The sequence below is a fragment of the Arvicola amphibius genome, chromosome 2 (assembly GCF_903992535.2).
Source record: "Arvicola amphibius chromosome 2, mArvAmp1.2, whole genome shotgun sequence".
Classification (NCBI taxonomy): Eukaryota; Metazoa; Chordata; class Mammalia; order Rodentia; family Cricetidae; genus Arvicola; species Arvicola amphibius.
The window spans coordinates 74682715-74702014 of record NC_052048.2 but is presented as its reverse complement, the minus strand read 5'-3'; positions in this window follow the sequence as shown (position 1 = coordinate 74702014).

Below are 19300 nucleotides of genomic sequence, written 5' to 3'. Positions count from 1 at the left end.
AGGCAGGCAAACACTCATGCACATGAGATAAAACTAAATCTTTTAAAGAAAGTTCATTTTTTTATTTATGCAATAAGATCCTGTTCTAATTCCTTCCTTTCTTTTAAATTACTATTTCTTTTAGATAAGGCCTCACTATGTAGCTCTGGCTGGCCTGGAACTCATGTAAACCAGACTGGCTTTGAACTCACAGAGATTAGCCTGTCTCTTGAATCTCAGGGCTAAAAGCCCGTGCTACCATGCCTGCCTTTGTGCTCTCTGCCACATAGTGACTCTGATGCTCAGGCCTCCCCTCTCCTGTCACTCTGGGCCCCCACCATCCTCTCTATGCAGGCAGTGGACCAGGAAAGAAAAGAGGATAAAGGATAGATTTTTATGGGCCAGGATCAGAAATAGTTTCCTTTCCTTCTGTCTTCATTTCCTCGGCTCAGACTTAGTCACGTGGTCTCACCCTAACTCCAGGAAATCTAGTCTAACTGTTCCCTGGCCTGGGCGGATTACCAGTCTCCACTTGTTGAAGGATCTGCTAAACTCGAGCATGAAATTGCGTAGACATCCAGAGACAGGGTCTCTCTGGAGGGTTTTACTGGCACCTAATTCCAACAGGATGCAAACTGGAAGTGCGAACTGGAAGTTAGGTTTGATCTTTTTGGCTTCCCCTTGAAGTGAGTGAATAAATGTTCACTTGTACATTGGGGCCCAAGGTGAACTCCAATCCTAACTTCTCTTTATTTAGGAAAGGAATCTGAATCTTCTAGGCATAGGCAGAGAGCCGAAATGCAGATGGCGGCAGCGGGGGCGGGGGGGGGGGCGCGGGGGTAGAAGGGAGGTAAGGGGAGTAAGAATGCAGGATTTCCAAACGAAAGATTATTAAGTCGACCTGCAGACATTCCCCTTTCTTTCTAAGTTCAGCTCAGCGACTCCTCGGCAGAATGGAACATCCTCTTTAGCATTCGTGCTGACAACTATGGCCAGGCTGGGGACGGAACTGAATTGATTGCCTGCTTGCCTAACGTACTTGAGGCCCTGGGCTTCATCCCCAACATCACATAAATAGAATGAGAAGCCTATAATCTTAGTTATTGGAAGGTAGAGGTAGGAAGATCAGGAGTTCAAGGCCAGCTTTAGCTACAGAGTGAACTGGAGGCCAGTGTAGGCTACCTGAGACCCTGCCTCAAAAATAAAACAAAAATCAGTCAACGAAAGTAATGATCAAACCTATTGGCCTCATTCAACCTAACAGACTTTAAAACTCCTGCATGTCGTTCAACCCTGCTTCTACCATTTCTTATCTACAGATTGGCCTTAGTGACTTTCTTCTAGTAAATGTGGCAGAAACAAATCTTTATGACTTGAGAGGCCAGGCCCTAAAGGACCGCGGGGATTTGAGCGGCTGTCTGCAAGGGTGGTGCCTCCAGGCTCTGAGGGAATCCAGCATCTGGGAGGAAAGGCTGTGCGTCTGCATTCCAGAGTGGAGTGGGGACAAGCTGTCCTTGGTCAGACTGAACTCGGGAGCAAGACAGACGTCGCAGCTGCCTGAAGTTATTAAGTTTCTGAATGTTTTGTTATAGCGCAACAAATAACTGGAACACCACAAGGGAGAAAAAAGTCAGAACCTAGGGGTGTCAGGGTCCCCAGGTCCCATTTGGAGGGTTTTGCTGTGTGTCTTCCGTCACGTTCACACGCACACATTTAAATGAATATTTGCTGGGTGTGTATGGAGTTTGTGGCAGTGTTCTGAGTGTGGAGGGTGATGGCGAGACACACTCAGAGTAGAGGAGGAATGATTTGATCAATGGGGCTCCTGCTTTGTGCTCACTTACGGCTGGGGCCCTCGTTAAAAGGGATGCCATTTCTGCCTGCTGCTTGGAACAAACTGGCTGCTGCTCACAGATGGCTTAGAGCTCACTGCCTAACTCAATCACATCTCCACCTTCTTTGTTGAAAAGGATGCTGGGGAACTGGAGAATGAATAAGTGGGGACCTCAGAGGGCCTTGGGATGACCAGCAAGTGGGGGCAGGGAGGTGGGAGGGGCCCTTTACCACTTGTCCTTGGCATTTTGTTTTTGTTTTTTTTAGCTTTTATTTCTTTTGAAACAGAGTCCTTACAGTCTCAGGCTGGCCTGGAACTTGCTCTGTAGCTGAGGATGACCTGAAACTTCTGGTCTTCTTGCTTTCAGCTCTGTCGCGCTGGAACCCAGCACGAGACACTAGACCTCTTTGTTTGGTATTGGGGATTGAACCCAGGGCTTTGTGCATGGTAGGCAGGCACTCTTACTAACTGAGCCACAGCTCAAATCTGAAGTGTGACATTTTTATCAGACTGGAATGAAGGTGTGGACAGAGTGGTCATTTTATATAAGCTGCTGAACTGAGGGACAGCTGTTGAACTGTTTGGCAATCAACCCTACCAAGACAAGGCTTCAGTGATGGATGTGGTGGCTGTGATTCATGGCTTTGTGGATAGAGTCCAGATTGTCTGTGTTTTTATTTATTTTTTTTTTAAAGACAGGATCTCATGTAGCCCAGGTCGATATCAAGTTTGCTCTGTAGCTGAGAAAGACTTTGAACTTATGATCCTTTTCCTCTGCCTCCAAAGCACTGGGTTGCAGATACATGGCAGATGCCTGGCTTAGGAGGTGCTAGTAATTGAACCCAGGGCCTTCTTCATGCTAGGCAAGCACACAACCCTACATCCCCAGCCACTAGATTACTTCTGACTATGAGGAAACCATTCACTCCTGCTTCAGGGATTTTCACTTTGCCCTGCCTTCATTTAGAAAACTGCTCACGTGTCCACTCCTCAGAGATCCCTGGCTACCCTTATATAGTAATAATACTCTTGCCATTTATTGTGTATTTATTTTATTTATACCCAATACCCTTTATTGTGTTTCATTTTGCCTTCATAGACTCTTCCTCTAGCCAGAGCATAACCAAACATGCTATATTTTCATTTCTTTTTCAAAATCCCACAACAGGAAATGAGAGGCCTCATTTTTCTTCTTTGTTGCCTTTTCCCCAGTGCTGAATGCATTGTCTGCCATGCTGGCTGCTCAGTCAGCATTTCTTTGAACAAACGCTCAGGTTTCCTGGTTGGAGGGATGAGTTAACATGGGAGTGTTGATGAGCACTCTGACTTGAGGCATTCACTGGAAAGTGAGCAGCTGTTGGACTTACACTTCTGGATAGCACGCTCACATACCGTACAGTATGCAAGAGTGTTCTCACAAGGATTAAAAACATCATACATTTGTGAAAGTTGCCTTTGTGGGATTAGTTTTGCCGCCTGTGTGACATCAGACAAAAGAAACACTGGGAAACAAATCAAGATGGAACCGATGTCTGATGGTTAGTGTTGTTAGTTTGACAGAATCTAGAATCACCTCGAGTTGGGCCTTTGTGCATGCTTATGGAAAATGTATCATTAAGGTGTGAAGATCTGCCCTGCCCAGTGTGCGCTTGGCTGCTGTTCCCTGCCTGGGATCCTGGTCTGGGGAAGGGCAGGGCTGAACAGCTGCACACACTCCTGCCCTCAGCTGTTTTTCTAAAGAGTTATTTATGTGTCCCTATGCGAGTTTATGTGCACCCCTTTTGTGCAGGTTCCCCAGAGTTAGAAGAGAGTTGGATCTCTGGTGTCTAGAACAAGTGTTTAGAAAGCTGCCTGATGTAGGTGCTGGGAGCCAAACTTGGACCTCTGTGAGTATGGTACACACAACCACTGAGCTGTCTCCGCAGCCCTTTGGTGTGCTTTGTTTTAACTATTACATCGTGTGTGTGTGTGTGTGTGTGTGTGTGTGTGTGTGTGTGTGTACGTACTAGTGTGCAGGCCTGTGGAGGTCACAGAAGATATTCACAGAGGATAACCTGGTGCCAGTGGGAGCAGGTTCTCTCCGTTTCCCGTGTGGGCTTGATGCCAGGTGCCTTTATGAACTGAGCCATCTCCCTGGCCAAACATGAATGTATGTTATATGATTTTTGGTTTTTGAAACAGGGTCTTGCTATGTAGCCCAGGCTGGCTTTGAACTTTCTTTGCCGTCCGGGGAGGCATGAACTGCCTCTGCTCACCCAGTGCTGGGTTTTCAGGTGAATACCCACCATACCACACATAAGTCAAGAACTTGCCTTTTAGGATCTCAAGAAGATCCCCTAGAAAGAACCTTGTGCCTATGCAGATCGGGTGTGTATATAAATAAACCAGGTACATTCTGAGGAGGGACATACACAGTTTTAAAATAATTATATGACATAATCCATCAAGCAGAACAGAGAACCAAGTTTCTCCTCTTGGATCCCACCAAGAAGCCTAAGTAACACTTGGGCCCTTGAGCCCTTTCTTGCTCGTGTAAGGCCTGCTGCTCTTTTGTGGTGTATTCTGGCCTGTACTATAGATAGATTTGCTTCAAATAAAGCTTCCTTGATACTTCACAATCAATGTGGGCTTTTGTTTCAATTCTTTGAGTATGGGACAGGAAATGTGGAAACCCCTGACCCAGACCCTGAGCACCAGCAATAGTGGCATTATGAGAAGAGAGCTACATTTTTGTAAACATAATTTATTTATTGAATCTTTGGGAAGTTCACGTCATGCACCCCAATTCCATTTACCTCTCAGTCCCTCCATATCCTCTCTTCTCTCCTGAAGCAGTTCCACAAACGAAAATTAAAAAAAAAAAAATGAAACCAACCAAAACAGCAAACACAAAGAGAAAAACAAAAACCTCAAAAGAAGAAAAACAAAATGAAAACGAAAAAACCTCTTTGCCCCTTCATCTCTTCCACCTCTCTGACTCCTCTCCATTTGTCCTGGTGACATTGGGAGCTGCGGTGAGTCACACAGCATACCCTTTTGTCCAACCAGCTTTACTGGAAAACGTTCATTACACTGAGGCACTGGTCTGGCTCAAGGCCTCTGGTTTCTGGTACACCATCGTCATGGATCCTCATCGAAGCTCCTCTCGGATGTCCCACAGCCGCCCCAAGTCATGGAGATCCTGTGGTTATTGTTCCACAGGTCCGGTCCCTTCACAAGCTCCTGCAGGTCCTAGATGGGGTGGATGCTAGGGAGGGCCAACTGAAGGCCCGGCTGTGGGTCTGGGTGGTAGTTGAATTGGTCAGTCCGGGCCACTGGGCCCGCCCCCACCCCCCAGCAGCTCCCCTGTGCCCACATCATCAGGGTCAGGAGTGCTGTAATTCTTTAGATGACATCAAATATTCCCACGTGGTATCGGATATGTTTCCCCCAACCCCTGCCCATCATGAAGAAAGGCAGTGCTGAGGTGTGGCGGAGAGCGGAAGAGTGGAAGTGTCTGTTCGGTACCTGGCGAGAGTGTAGACTAGGTAGTGTGGCTTCTGGCCCCAGGTGAGTCCTCGGATGACTGAAAACCCTATGGCAAATCCCGTGCAGCTGCAGGAGCCTAGGCCAGAACCATCTAGCTATGTTGCTCCCCCAAACTGAGAAGACAAATCAAGTTGGTGTTTTATGTTGCAAAGTTTTAGGTTAAATTAGTCTCCAATAAACAGATAAGTTATTCCACTCTCAAAAGGAGGGGGAAAATATGCAGAGACAGAAAGTGGACCAATGGCTGGGGGACGAGAGAATGGTGTGTGTTGTTTATGCTGTGGGTCTAACCTAGACATTGTGCCCAGACAAGCACTTGGCCACCGAGCTATGCACCCGGCCCAGGCTGTGCTTGTGCAGTGGTAATCCTTCACTGTTAACTTGCCTACACTCAGAATCACCTAGGACACTGGCATGTCCACTATGAGGTTGTTCCCAGACAGTGTTAGCTGGAGAGAAAAGGCTGGAGAGAAAAGGCTCTCTCTGAATGTGGATGGCACCATGCTGTGGGATAGGGCCTGGGCTGAGTAAAATGGGAAACGGAGAAAGCCAGCTGAGCACTAGCGTTCCTCTGGCTATTTCTGGACCATGGACACAATGTGACGAGCCATTTCGTGTTCCTGCAGCCATGCCTTTCCCACCATGATGGGATGTACCCTCAGATAGGAGCCAACTAAGTCCTAACAACCATAAGCTGTTTGTTTCTTTGTGAGGCGTTTTGTCAGAGCAAGGAGAAAAGTAATTAATACAGGGGACTTCTTATTTCACAGTACAGAATTAGAGGCAGAGAAAAATTACAGAGGTGGAGAATTGTGATCGTTACCCATCAGTATATACTCAATGCCATATACACTTAAAATAGTTAAAATGATAAAATTTGTACTACGTATGTTTTATCATAATAAAGAAAACATAGAGGGTTGGGGATATGGCTCAGGGCTACAGTGCTTGCCTAGCATGTGTGAGGTGCTCAAAACAAAACAAAACAAAACAAAACTGAAACGGGAAAATGACAGCTTACTGCTCTCCCAGAGGACCTGGGTTCAGTGCCCACATCTGCACTGAGCAGCTCACAGCCTCCTGTACCTTCAGCTTCAGGCATTGGCTGTCTTCTGGGGTCCAAGCACAACCGCACACAGGTGTACAGGCTTAGACACAGAGACATAACTTACAAACAAAACAAAAAAAGTGGAAAAGTTATAAGGAAGAAAAGACAAAGAGAATGTTGTAAGGGGCTGGAGAGATGGCTCAGTGGTTAAGAGCAGTGTCTGCTCTTCCAGAGGTCCTGAGTTCAATTCCCAGCAACCACATGGTGGCTCACAACCATCTGTAATGGGGTCTGGTGCCCTCTTCTGACCTGCAGTCATACACACAGACAGAATATTGTATACATAATACATAAATAAATAAATAAATAAATAAATAAATATTTTTTTAAAAAGAGAATGTTGTAAGAAGGAAAATCTAATAGTTGATTTTTAGGAGTGCCTCCAGCCAGCTGAGATCCAAATACAGAAGAACAGAAAACACTGCTGCCTGCTCCAGTCGGCTAGCCTAGTTATTCCTCCTTAGCCAGACTCTGCTAGTCTAGCTGACTAATGCAACTCAACCCACAAGTTTGGGTTAGAAAATCACCAACAGCTGCGGTTGGCTAAGGCCATGCAGCTCTGACAAAGCCATGGACCTGGTGAGCTTTAAAGTCAGCCTGATGTAAAACCCTTAGATGAGCTGGCTGGTGACGGCACACACCTTTAGTGCCAGCACTTGGGAGGCAGAGGCAGGCAGATTTCTGTGAGTTTAAGGCCAGCCTGGACTACAGAGTGAATTCCAGGACAGCCAGGGCTACACACTGTCTCTAAACCTTGTCTCAAAAAAAAAAAAAAATAGATGAACACGGGCACAGTCGGTTTATAAAAAGGCAAATGTCAGAAGCAGAAGCAAACACAGCACCTAGATGTGTGAGAACAGCCAAAGACGAGACGGGGAAGGGAGACTCGCTAGGGTTTAAAGAGTGCCCTCTGCTTCCAGTGAAGGAGCCGGCCGTTTTCGACTGTCTGTTTGTACCACTGGTGGGCCTGGTGCCCTCAGAGACCAGAAGGAGCTGTCGTTAGAGACTGTTGTGAACCACTATGTGGGTGCTCGGATTTGAACTCTGGTCCTCTGCAAGAGCGGTGTATGGTCTTAACTGCTGAGCCGTCCTCCAGACCCAAGCATGTTCATTAGCGGACGGGAAGACAGCATACACGTGCCATAGCTTTAGCTTGGGCTAGTCTGTGGGTAAGCTGAGTGATGGCAGTGTTTATGAGCCAGGCCACAGCCTTCACCTGTCCCCAGCCCCTAGAGCCCTGGAGCCATCCAGACTTGTTATCAGATAGGAATTTTCAAGCTTTTTTTTTTCTTTCTTTCTTTCTTTCTTTTTTTTTTTTTTTTATCTCTGCCCTAAGAACATTGAGGACGTTTCCCAGGGTGATACCAAGCTCACGTGAGCACAAACTGAAATGAAGTTGCCACCAGAAAAATACTCCCCTTGCTGCCTTGTTCCTTTTCCAGTTTTAAGTCTTTTATTTCGATGTAACTATAGACTTATGGGAAATTGTAGAAAAAAATCTGCTGAGGTCTCTTCTACTTTTCTTCAGTTTCCCCTAATTACAAAACTGTCATGTGACATCAAACCCATCCGTGCAATCTACGGAAGACTTTCCCCCACTATTATCCCCGGGGCCATGAACTTGTTCTCCAGCTCTTGAGACAAGAGGACAAGAGTATGGGTTCCTTCGAGATTGGCTTCTTCTGCTCCATTGTGTCTGTTTCTTGTTCCATTGCTGGATAAAATACTCAGACACAAGCAAATTAAGGGAGCCTTTTTCAGCTTACAGTTCAGGGACATGGTCCATCATGGCTGGGAGGTTAAGGCTGAAGGTCTTGAAGCAGCTGGTCACATCACCCCCGTCATCAGGAAGCAGAGGGTGCTCAGTTCACTTTCTGTATTTTGGGCAGTCTGGGAGCCCCTAACCCAGGAAATAACCAGGCCCACAGACCACAGAGAAGGTAGATCTTTACCAACTGACCTACTCAATAAGTAGGCGGACCATAGGTGCTCCTGAAGGCTTGTCTCTTCATATTTTGAAAAAGCTTCTAAAGACTTCATTATTTTAATTGTGTGTGTGTGTGTGTGTGTGTGTGTGTGTTTGTGTGTATGTGTGTGTGTGTATGTATGTTTCTGTGGGTGGGTACGTGCACATGAGTATGTGCTGATGCCTGAGGATGCCAGAGGTGTTGGCTCCTCCCGAACTGGTGTTCCAGGCAGTTGTGAAGCTGCCTTACACAGATGCTTGGACTCTATCCACCATCCTTTGCAAGAGCAGCATGGACTCTTAACTGTTGAGCCCCCTCCGGTCCCTCCTAGGTAATTCTTGATCCCATCACGTTGGCAATTGACACCAGCCATTGTTGAATACATCAAAAACTAATTTTGATTGACTTTTTGAGACTGGCTCTTGTATAGTCCAGGCTAGCATCACTTTGAGCTCTTCCTGCCTCAGCATCCTGCAGGCTGTGATTATAGATGTGAACTACCAGTTCCAGCATTTCTCTCATTTTTATCCTGAATAGTGTTCCTTTCCCATGGTATGGACATCCCACCTCCTCAAGGGCATTTCCAACTAAAGCTGGGATGAACCTCTGTATAATTGATACATATGTATGTGTGGAGAGGTTTTCATTTCTTGAGATGAGTGCTGGATCATATGGCAAGTATTTTTACTTGTACAAGAGACTGCCAAACAATTTTCCAGAGTAGCTGCACTACTTTGCATTTACTGGCAGTGTTTAAGCGCTCCGTCTTCATCTACATATTGTCCCACTTTTGATTTTAGTTGTCCTAAACCATCTAAATATTTAATTGCTGTCAAAGAGAGCTGTCACACCATGATTTTAATTTCCATTTCCTTGGTGACTGGTGGTGTTGAGTGATTTCTCGCCATTGTATTTTTTTCCTTAAAAATGCCCTTTGTGACCTTTGCAGATTTTATTACCCAGGAGTTGGTCGGGAAACAGTGGTTCAAACACGGCTATTGTAGGTTCATCATTTCTAACAGGGGCTTAGTGTCACCCTCAGTCACCCTCAGAGGCCACTTCCTCAGCTTTAGAGCTGGTTGGGGTGGCACGTGCTTGTAATCCTGGAATTGTGAGCAGGAAGCAGGATGACCACCATAAGTTCGAGGCCTTTCTGGTTGAGGTAGAGAGTCCCTTGTCTCAACAAACAAACAGGCAGATGATGGTGCAGCCCTGTAGTTCTGGCACCTGTGGGACAGAGGCAAGAGAACAGAAATGAATTCAAGGCCAGCCTGAGACACGTGAGACCCTGTCTTACCTCCTCTGTGAATATCTGGAGTTGACTCCCCAGCTGTTGGGTTCTGCCTGTCTTGATGTCTGTGACAAGTCTGTTCCTGCCCAGCCCTGACCAAGGACAATCCCCTCCTCTATTTTCTTCCCCACACGCGAAGTTGATACAGTTCTCTGCAAAGTCAGTATGGTACAAGATGTGTCTACGTGAACACAGAGGAGACTTTGTTCTGGGTGTGACCTTCAGGTTCTGAGGAGAAAGGAAGCATGTACAGTCATGGTTCTCAACCTTCCTGATGCCGCGACCCTTTTATACAGTTCCTCATGTTATGGTGATCCCCAGCCATAAAATCATTTCATTGCTACTTCATAACTGTAATTTTGCTACTGTTGTGAATCATTATGTAAGTATCTGTGTTTTCTGATGGTCTTAGGCAAACTCTGTGAAAGGGTCTTTCAACCCCTGAAGAGTCGCGACCCACAGGTGAGAAAAAGGACCGCAGAGAAAATGAAGTGTGTCATTCTCTTCATTTATTCCACAAAGATCTTTCTGAGTACACAGTTGTGGGTAATACTGAGTGAACACACACACACACACACACACGCACACTTGTGCATTCATTTTGTCTTATACTTATTTTTGATTTAAAAACAAAAAAGCCCAGCAAACAAGCAGTAGGAGCATCACAGAGCAGAGACAAGCTATCCCTGGCAGGCTCCATCTAGTCTCTTGAACCCCCAAAGTCATGAGATACTTTACAGATTGTGGTTGTCTTCGGTTTTGTTGTGTGTGTGCCTGTGGTACACATATGTGAGTGTACAAGTATATGTGCCTGTGGCACACACATTAAGAGACCAGAGCAGGATGCAAACCAGACAGCTTCCTCTTGCTCTCTGCCTTGTTTTGAGACAGGGTCTGCTGGCTAGGCTGGCCAGCCAGTGAGCTCTGCAGGTCCTCCTGTCTCTTACTCAGTGAACCGTGTCCCTAGCTCTTAAGCCACCAAATCTAGGGAGTGTGTGTGTGTGTGTGTGTGTGTGTGTGTGTGGCTTGCTACAAAGCCAAAGTCACTGTACCCTCAGTGGATAGTCTTTTGTCTGCTCTCAGCCCCAGTTCTTCACTGCTGATTTCACTGCCTAGTTCTTGTTTCTCTGAAAACAATATCTTGCTCTGTAGCCCAGGCTGGCTTTGAAATAAAAATTCTTCCTGCCTCAGCTTCCAGAGTTCTTGAATTACAGACTATAGTACTGTGCTTGGATGCTCTGTTTCATTTATTTGTTATTTATTTATCTATTTATTTATTTATTAAAAATTACCCTTACTACCAGGTGATGGCGGTGCATGCCTTTAATCTCTGCACTTGGGAGATAGAGGCAGGTGGATAACTGTGTGTTAGAGACAAACTTGAGTTCCAGGACGGCCAAAGTTACATGAAGAAAACTCTTCTCAAAAAATCCAACCATCCCCCCAAACCCCCAAAACCCACCCCCCAAAAACCCAAGCAAAAAAAGCCTTATTTAGTGTACACGTGTGTGTGTGTGTGTGTGTGTGAATGTGCTGTAGTACTCGTAAGGAGGTCAGAGGACAGCTTGTGGGAATTGCTTTTCTCCTTCTACTGTGTGTGTGAGAGTCATCTGGAGATCAAACTCAGGTTGTCAGGGTTGGCAGCGAATTCTTTTACCTGCTGAGCCATCTGGCAGCATGCATTGACTCTTTTAATCCTCCAACTAGCTGCTGAGCTGGGTGTGTGTGTGCGCACATTCTGTAATCCTGGCTCTCCGGAGATGAAGGCAAGATGATCAGGAATTCCAGGTCAGCCTTGACTACACTGGTGAGTTCTGGGCCAGTCTAGGCTATGTGAGACCCTGTCTCAAACAACAAAGAAGCTGTTCAATAGAGTATTATTTCCTTCTTTTCAGGTGTAGAAATGGAGGCAAAAAAATCTCAAATAACTAAGGTCTCATACCTGGTGAGTCAAAATTGAGCCCTACAGTTTCCCTCCAGTCCTGTTTTGTGTGTCTCATTGAGATTTGCATGCCATTCTTTTATATGGATGCACCGTGCATTACTGAATTGATATCATATTTCTCTTTATTTGCATTGTTCTCAGCAGATTGCTATCTTTACTATTTCCAGGGTCCAGGGCAAGAATAATAAAGGAAGGCTCCTAAACCACACGAGTGAATGTATAGGGTAGAAAGTAAGCTAACATAGTATTAAATAAAATATATTGAGACAGGGTTTTACCATGTAGCCCTGTCTGGCCTGGAACTTGCTATATAAACCGGGCTGACCTCAAGCTCCGAGAACCTCCTGCCTCTGTCTCTCCAGTGCTGGGATTAAAGGCATGCACCACCACATCTGTCCTTCCAGCGTATTTGGTTGTTATATGAGCTAACTATTTTGTCTTAAATGAGTAGAAGTGAGCCAACTAGCACAGGTGGACTGCATTTACTAACACATAACTTACCTGGCTGTTTCACTGATGGACTGTGGATGTTTTGAAGGACTAGAAATGAAAACATACATGATTCATAGATTGTTATTGTTTTACATTTTATTAGCATATATTATTTATACATTAAGTATGGCTTTATTTATTTAATTAATATTTATTTATTTAGTTTTTGAACAGTGTTTCTCTGAGTAGCTTTGGAGCCTGTCCTGGAACTCACTCTGTAGACCAGGCTGGTCTTGAACCCTCAGAGATTCATCTGCCTCTGCCTCCCGAGTGTTGTGGTTAAAGGTATATGCCACCAGTGCCTAGCCAAGTATGACATTATTCTACATGTATATAACATATTTACCCCATTACCCTGTCTGACCCCCTCCCCCTCCCGATGACCCCCTTTCATCTCCTAACTCACCCCCTTCTACTGTCAGCTCCTCTTTTTTTGTGACCTAATAATAAGTTTTGTTAAGGTTGCTTACAGGAGCATGGATGAGACTCTTTTTACAGGGGCATGGGTACAACCCTGAAGAAAATCTCTTTCTTTTCCTTAGCAACCTGTTAACTGCCCATTGAAGTGCAGGGAGTGGCGGGGCCTCTGCGATAAGATATCATCAGTCCTATCTTTTGCAGGTCTTGCTCAGGTGATCACAGCTTTTGGGAGCTCCATGACCATGGCACGCCCTGGAGTCAGTGTTTACCAACACTCCACCCCATCCTCAGGCTCTCGCATTCCTGTGGCCTGTCTTTGGTGACATTCCCTAAGCTTTGAAGGAGTGACATATATGTCCCCATTTAGAGCTGAACATGCAACGGTTACCCGTTCTAAGGACACTGCCAGTTATGAGCCTGTGGTGGTTTGATGAGAATGGCCCCCATAAGCACATGTCTGAATACTTGGTTCCTAGTTGCTGGAGCTGTTTGGGAAGGGTTAGGAGGTATGGCCTTGTTGGAGGAAATATGTTACTGGGTGTGAGCTCTGATGTTTCAAAAAGACAGCCGGCATTTTGCATTAGCTCCCAGTTTCCTGCTTGCTATTAGAGATGTGAGCTCTTAGCTGTTGCTCCAACTGCCTGCTGCCTGCTACTCCGTCATTGTGGACTCTAACCCTCTGAGACCACAAGCCCCAAATAAGCCCTTTCTTCTTTTTATGTGTTGCCTTGGTCACAGCATCTTATCATAGCAACAGAAAAGTAACTAATATAGAGTCCCTGTGTCCCACTGCAGATAGGAGCTTTCTGCCTGCAATGGACAGCAGCTCTGATCCCAGGGCATGCGCAGCGTTACTTAGAAGGCAATTTGACAGGCATATCGTGTCCATGCATGTCCATGCAGCCAAGCTTTCGCAGCAGCTGTCTTAACTATTGTCTTAGCCACTGCTCTATTGCTGTGAAGAGACAGCATCACCAAGGTAACTCTTTTTTTTTTAACCCTGGTTTTTTGAGACAAGGGTTCTTTGTTTAACAATCCTGACTGTCCTAGAACTGACTTAGTAGACCAGCCTGGCCTAGAACTCACAGAGATCCACCTGCCTCTGCCTCCTGAGTGCTGGGATTAAAGGCGTGCGCCACCAATGCTGAGCGCCTGGGCAACTCTTATAAAAGAAAGCATTTGATTGCTTACCGTTTCAGAGGGTTAGCCCATGATCATCATGTCAGGGACCACAAAAGTCCATTCCCGGTGACACACCATCTTCAACATGTATAACCTCATCAACTGGGCACATAAGCTAGGGGGCTCTTTTCATTCAAACCATCACAACTAGGTTTCCATCGATGCGGTAAGCACCTTGATAAAAAGCAGCTTGGGGAGGAAAGGGTTTATTTCAGCTTACAGTTGGGCATCATGAAGGGAAGTCAGGACAGCAAGCCAAGGCAGGAACCTGGAGGCAGAAGCTAACGTTAAGGCCATGAGCGATCCTGCTTTTTGGCTTGCTCCTTGTTTACTCAGCCTGCTTTCTTATACTGCCCAGAATCACCTACCCAGGATGGCACTGCACACAGTGGGCTGGGCCTTCCCTATCAATCATTAGTCAAGAAAAAACACCCCACAGGCTTGCCGACAGGCCAGTGTGATGGAGGCATTTTCTCGAGGTTTTTCTTCCCATCTGACTTTAGCTTGAGCAGAACTGACAGAAAGCTAACTGGGAGTAACTTTCCTGCCTTACTCTCCTGGAACTCACTCTGTAGAGCAGGCTGGCCTTGACCTTACAGAGACCCACCTGCCTCTGCCTCATTAGTGCTGGGATCAAAGGCATGCACCACCACCTCCTGGTGCAGCCATGGCTTTGTGAGGAAGTTTACAGAGCCCGCTGTGAATTCCCTCCTGTGGAGCAGGCCTCAGACCTAATCAGAGAGCATTTGGTTTCATCTCTAACGGACTGGACTCACAACTACTGCACTGTTGGCTGCGTCTTCTTGTCTGGTTGGTGGTGTATCCTGTAGAGTGGACAGCTGAGTGAGCCGGGTAATGATGGCTTCCTCCAGTAGCTAACATTGCACCTTCCGGCACTGTGAGGGCTGGTCAGCAGGGGAAGTGTTGGCCACTGTTCCAGATCGAGGTTTCTGTGTCCTGTGACCAGAGCATACTGTGTCTTCAATAACAGGGTTTTACAATAAGTTTTGGTAGGCCATTAGCTGTGGTGGCAAGTGCCTGTATTGTTTTGGGATCCTAGTGTCTTCTCTGACCTCAGAGGGAGGTCACTCACCTCTGGCACTAGGATTTTCATTATGAAAGTTCACTGTGATTCTAGGGAGCAACTTTATCTGCCCACAGAGGGTACTTCTATTTAAATGTCTTAAAATATCTTTTTTTTTTTTTAAAATTAGTTTGCCAATATCAGGTTTCCTTGTGGCTTTCTCACAGATCCTTAGTTTTGGTAGGCCCTCCACTGACTCCCTCCTCTTCTCCATATCCCTACTAAACCGTTCTACCCCAGGAAATTGTTATTATTCATTCTTCATTTTTCTTATTTTCACTTAAGTATAATTAGTATGATTTTAGTGATCATATTATGATTTTTTTTATACAACTGTTTTCCTTAGATAATAATAACCAAAAAGATTAAAAACATGTAATATATCCAAAGTGTGACTTGGAAAATCTTGTGACTTCTATTCATTTTCTATGAAGTTGCTGTGAACAGCAAACTGGTGAAGACGGAGCCTTTTGCCTAAGGGAAATACAGAGTGAGCTTCCTGGGAGCCTCTGGCCACATTTTCACCAAATGATCAATATATAATTCTGTTTTCCATCTTTTTCTGTTGAACACACCCTATCTTTTTTTTTTATTGGTTTTAGTGAGCTATACATATTTTTCTGCTTCTCTCCCTTCCTTTCCTCTCCCCTTCGATCCTCTCCCATGGTCCCCATGCTCCCAATTTACTCAGGAGATCTTGTCTTTTTCTACTTCCCATGTACATTAGATCCATGTAAGTCTCTCTTAGAGTCCTCATTGTTGTCTAGGTTTTCTGGGATTGTGATTTGTAGGCTGGTTTTCTTTGCTTTATGTTTAAAAACCACTTATGAATGAGTACATATGATAATTGCCTTTCTGGGTCTGGGTTACCTCCCTCAATATGATGTTTTCTAGCTCCATTCATTTGCCTGCAAATTTCAAGTTGTCATTTTTTTCTGCTGTGTAGTACTCCATTGTGTAAATGTACCACATTTTTCCTTATCCATTCTTTGGTCAAGGGGCATTTAGGTTGTTTCCAAATTTTGACTACGACAAACAATGTTGTTATGAACATAGTTGAGTCCATGTCCTTGTGGTACGATTGAGAATCCTTTGGGTATATACCCAAAAGTGGTATTGTTGAATCTTGAGGAAGGTTATTTCCTAATTTTCTGAGAAATCACCATACTGATATCCAAAGGGGCTGTACCAGCTTGCACTCCCACCAGAAATGGAGGAGTGTTCCCTTTACTCCACATCCTCTCCAACATAAGTTGTCATCAGTGTTTTTGATCTTGGCCATTCTTATAGGTGCAAGATAAAATCTCAGAGTTGATTTTATTTGCATTTCTCTGATGGCTAAGGATGTTGAGCATTTCTGTGTCTTTCAGCCATTTTAGGTTCCTCTGTTGAGAGTTCTCTATTTAGGTCTGTACTCCATTTTTTTAAAATTGAATTATTTGTTCTTTTGATGACCAATTTCTTGAGTTCTTTGTATATTTTGGAGATCAGACCTCTGTCTGATGTGGGGTTGGTGAAGATCTTTTCCCATTCTGTAGGCTGTCGTTTGTCTTGTTGACTCTGTCCTTTGTTTTACAGAAGCTTTTCAGTTTCAGGAGGTCCCATTTATTAATTGTTTCTCTCAGTGTCTCTGCTGCTGGGGTTATATTTAGGAAGTGATCTCCTGTGCCAATGCGTTCAAGTGTACTTCCCACTTTCTCTTCTATGAGGTTCAGTGTGGCTGGCTTTATATTGAGGTCTTTGATCCATTTGGACTTGAGTTTTGTGCATGGTGATAAATATGGATCTATTTTCATTCTTATACAGGTTGACATCCAGTTCTGCCAGCACCACTTGTTAAGTATGCTTTCTTTTTTCCATTTGATATTTTTTGCTTCTTTATTAAAAATCAGGTTGATAGGTGTGTGGATTAATATCCGGGTCTTTGATTTGGCTCCATTGGTTCTCTTGTCTGTTTTTATGCCAATACCAGGCTGTTTCCAGTACTGTAGCTCTGTAGTAGAGTTTGAAGTCAGGGATTGTGATGCCTCCAGAAGTTCTTTTATTGTACAAGATTGTTTTGGCTATCCTGGGTTTTTTGCTTTTCCATATGAAGTTGCGTACCGTTCTTTCAAGTTCTGTGAAGAATTTTGCTGGGATTTTGATGGGTATTGCATTGAATCTGTAGATTGCTTTTGGTAAGATTGCCATTTTTACTATGTTAATTATCTACCCAAGAGCATGGAAAATCCTTCCATTTTCTTGCATCTTCTTCAATTTCTTTCTTCAAAGGTTTAAAGTTCTTGTCATACAAGTCTTCCACTTGTTTGGTTAGAGTTACTCTGAGATATTTTGTGCTATTTGTGCTATTGTGAAGGGTGTTGATTCTCTGATTTCTTTCTCAGCCCATTTATCATCTGTGTAAAAGAAGGCTACTGATTTTTTTGAGTTAATCTTGTATACTGATACATTACTGAAAGTGTTTATGAGTTGTAGAAGTTCCTTGGTAGAATTTTTGGGGTCACTTATGTAAGCTATCATATCATCAGCAAATAATGACAGTTTGACTTCTTTTCCAATTTATATCCCCTTGATCTCCTTTTGTTGTCTTATTGTTCTAGTTAGGACCTCAAGAACTATATTGAATAGATATGGAGAGAGTGGACAACCTTTTCTTGTTCCTGATTTCAGTGGAATTGCTGGGAGTTTCTCTTCATTTAGTTTGATGTTGGCTGTTGGCTTGCTGCATATTGCCTTTATTATGTTTAGGTATGTTCCTTGTATCCCTGCTCTCTCCAAGACCTTTATCATGAAGGGATGTTGTATTTTGTCGAAAGCTTTTTCAGCATCTAATGAGATGATCATGTGGTTTTTATTTTTTGGTTTGTTTATATGATGGATTACATTGACAGATTTTCATATGTTGAGCCATCCCTGCATCTCTGGGATGAAGCTAACTTGGTCATGTTGGATGATGGTTCTGATGGAACACACCCTATTTTAAAATGAACTGTTAGCTAGACATTGTAACATACGTATGTAATCCCAGCACTAGGAAGATGTAGGCAGGAGGATCAGGAATTCAAGACCAGACTTGGCTATATAGCAAACTCAAGGTCAGCCTGGATTATTGAGACACTATCCTCCCAAACACAGTCTCACAGAAGTCCTAAAAGAAAAAAAAGTGTTGTGTTATTAAACTGAATTTCTCTGTGCTGGGCCTGCTGGTGCAATCTTGTAATCTTAGCCACATTTGAGGCTGAGGCAGGAGAATTACAATGACAAGGCTGGCCTGGGCTTAGAATGAGTTCAAGACCAGACTGGCCAACTTAGTGAAAACCTATCTCAAAAAGGAAAAAGCTGCTGGGGCAGGGACACAGGTCAGTGGGGGCGCACTTGTGTGAGGCTGTGGGTTCAACCCCCAGAATTGCCAAGAACAAATGAATGAGGCTAATATGCAATGTTTCCCCTCCTCAGTACATCTCAGCTTCTTGTGCTTCCAGCGAGTACCCGCTAGTACAGAGTCCTGTCCATCCTGCTCCGGAAGCCACATAAACTATTTTCATATGTGCTAAAGTTATTTTCTTATGTGATATTACCATTTGTTGTCTAGTATTCTAAAGCCAATTATTACTGTAGAGATGTCAATCAAAATTATTTAGAAATGAAGTATTTACTTAAAATTTTTGTAGGTGTTAATATGGTTGATTAACAATTTTATTCTATTAGTTAATTAAACTTTTTTTTGAGACAAGGTCTCACTCAGAATTCATGAATTTAATAGAACTCACTATTTAGCCCAGGCCTGCTTTAAACTTACAGACATCTTCCTGTCTCAAGCTTCTGAGTGCTGAGTTTATAGGTGTGAGCCACTAAGCTCCGCTTCAACAACCGAGTTTATAAAACGAAAGTCTTGTCGCGATCTTAACATTCCGTTTTGTGGCCAACGTGTGGAATCTGTCTCATTTTCTGTGTGTTATGTCCAGGTCAGCATGAGCACATATTTAAGTGGGATATGAGCCATGTATTACAGCAAACTATCTCTCAGCTGTCCTCCGCAACTGTTGGAAGACTGCTAATTCCTGCTGGCTGAGTCATTGCTGCAGCCTTGGGAATTCCTGGAAAATGAGCTGGAGGAAAGCAGACCCTAGAACAGCTGGGCAGCCTAGAGAGGAAGGGCTGGAGTTGTTGGGTAAATGCTTGCATGGGTCCAACCGGAGCTGCCCCAGTGTTTGCGCTGCGGGTGCACCCACCCCCGCACAGCTCTGAGAGACGGAGGTGCAGTTACTCTTTGTCTCCGGGAGTAGGGCAGGGCAGCTTTGTTTTAGAGCTTGCGGCTGGGGAGGCACCTCCTCTACACTGCTGGCCCCTCCTGCCTGGGATGAAGAGAGCTCATTTATGCCTCTGAAGAGGTCTGCAAGGCAGCAAGCCCACACCGTGCCTGTAACTGTGTCTTTACTGAAGCTGTAATTTTCACCAATCCTCACCTGA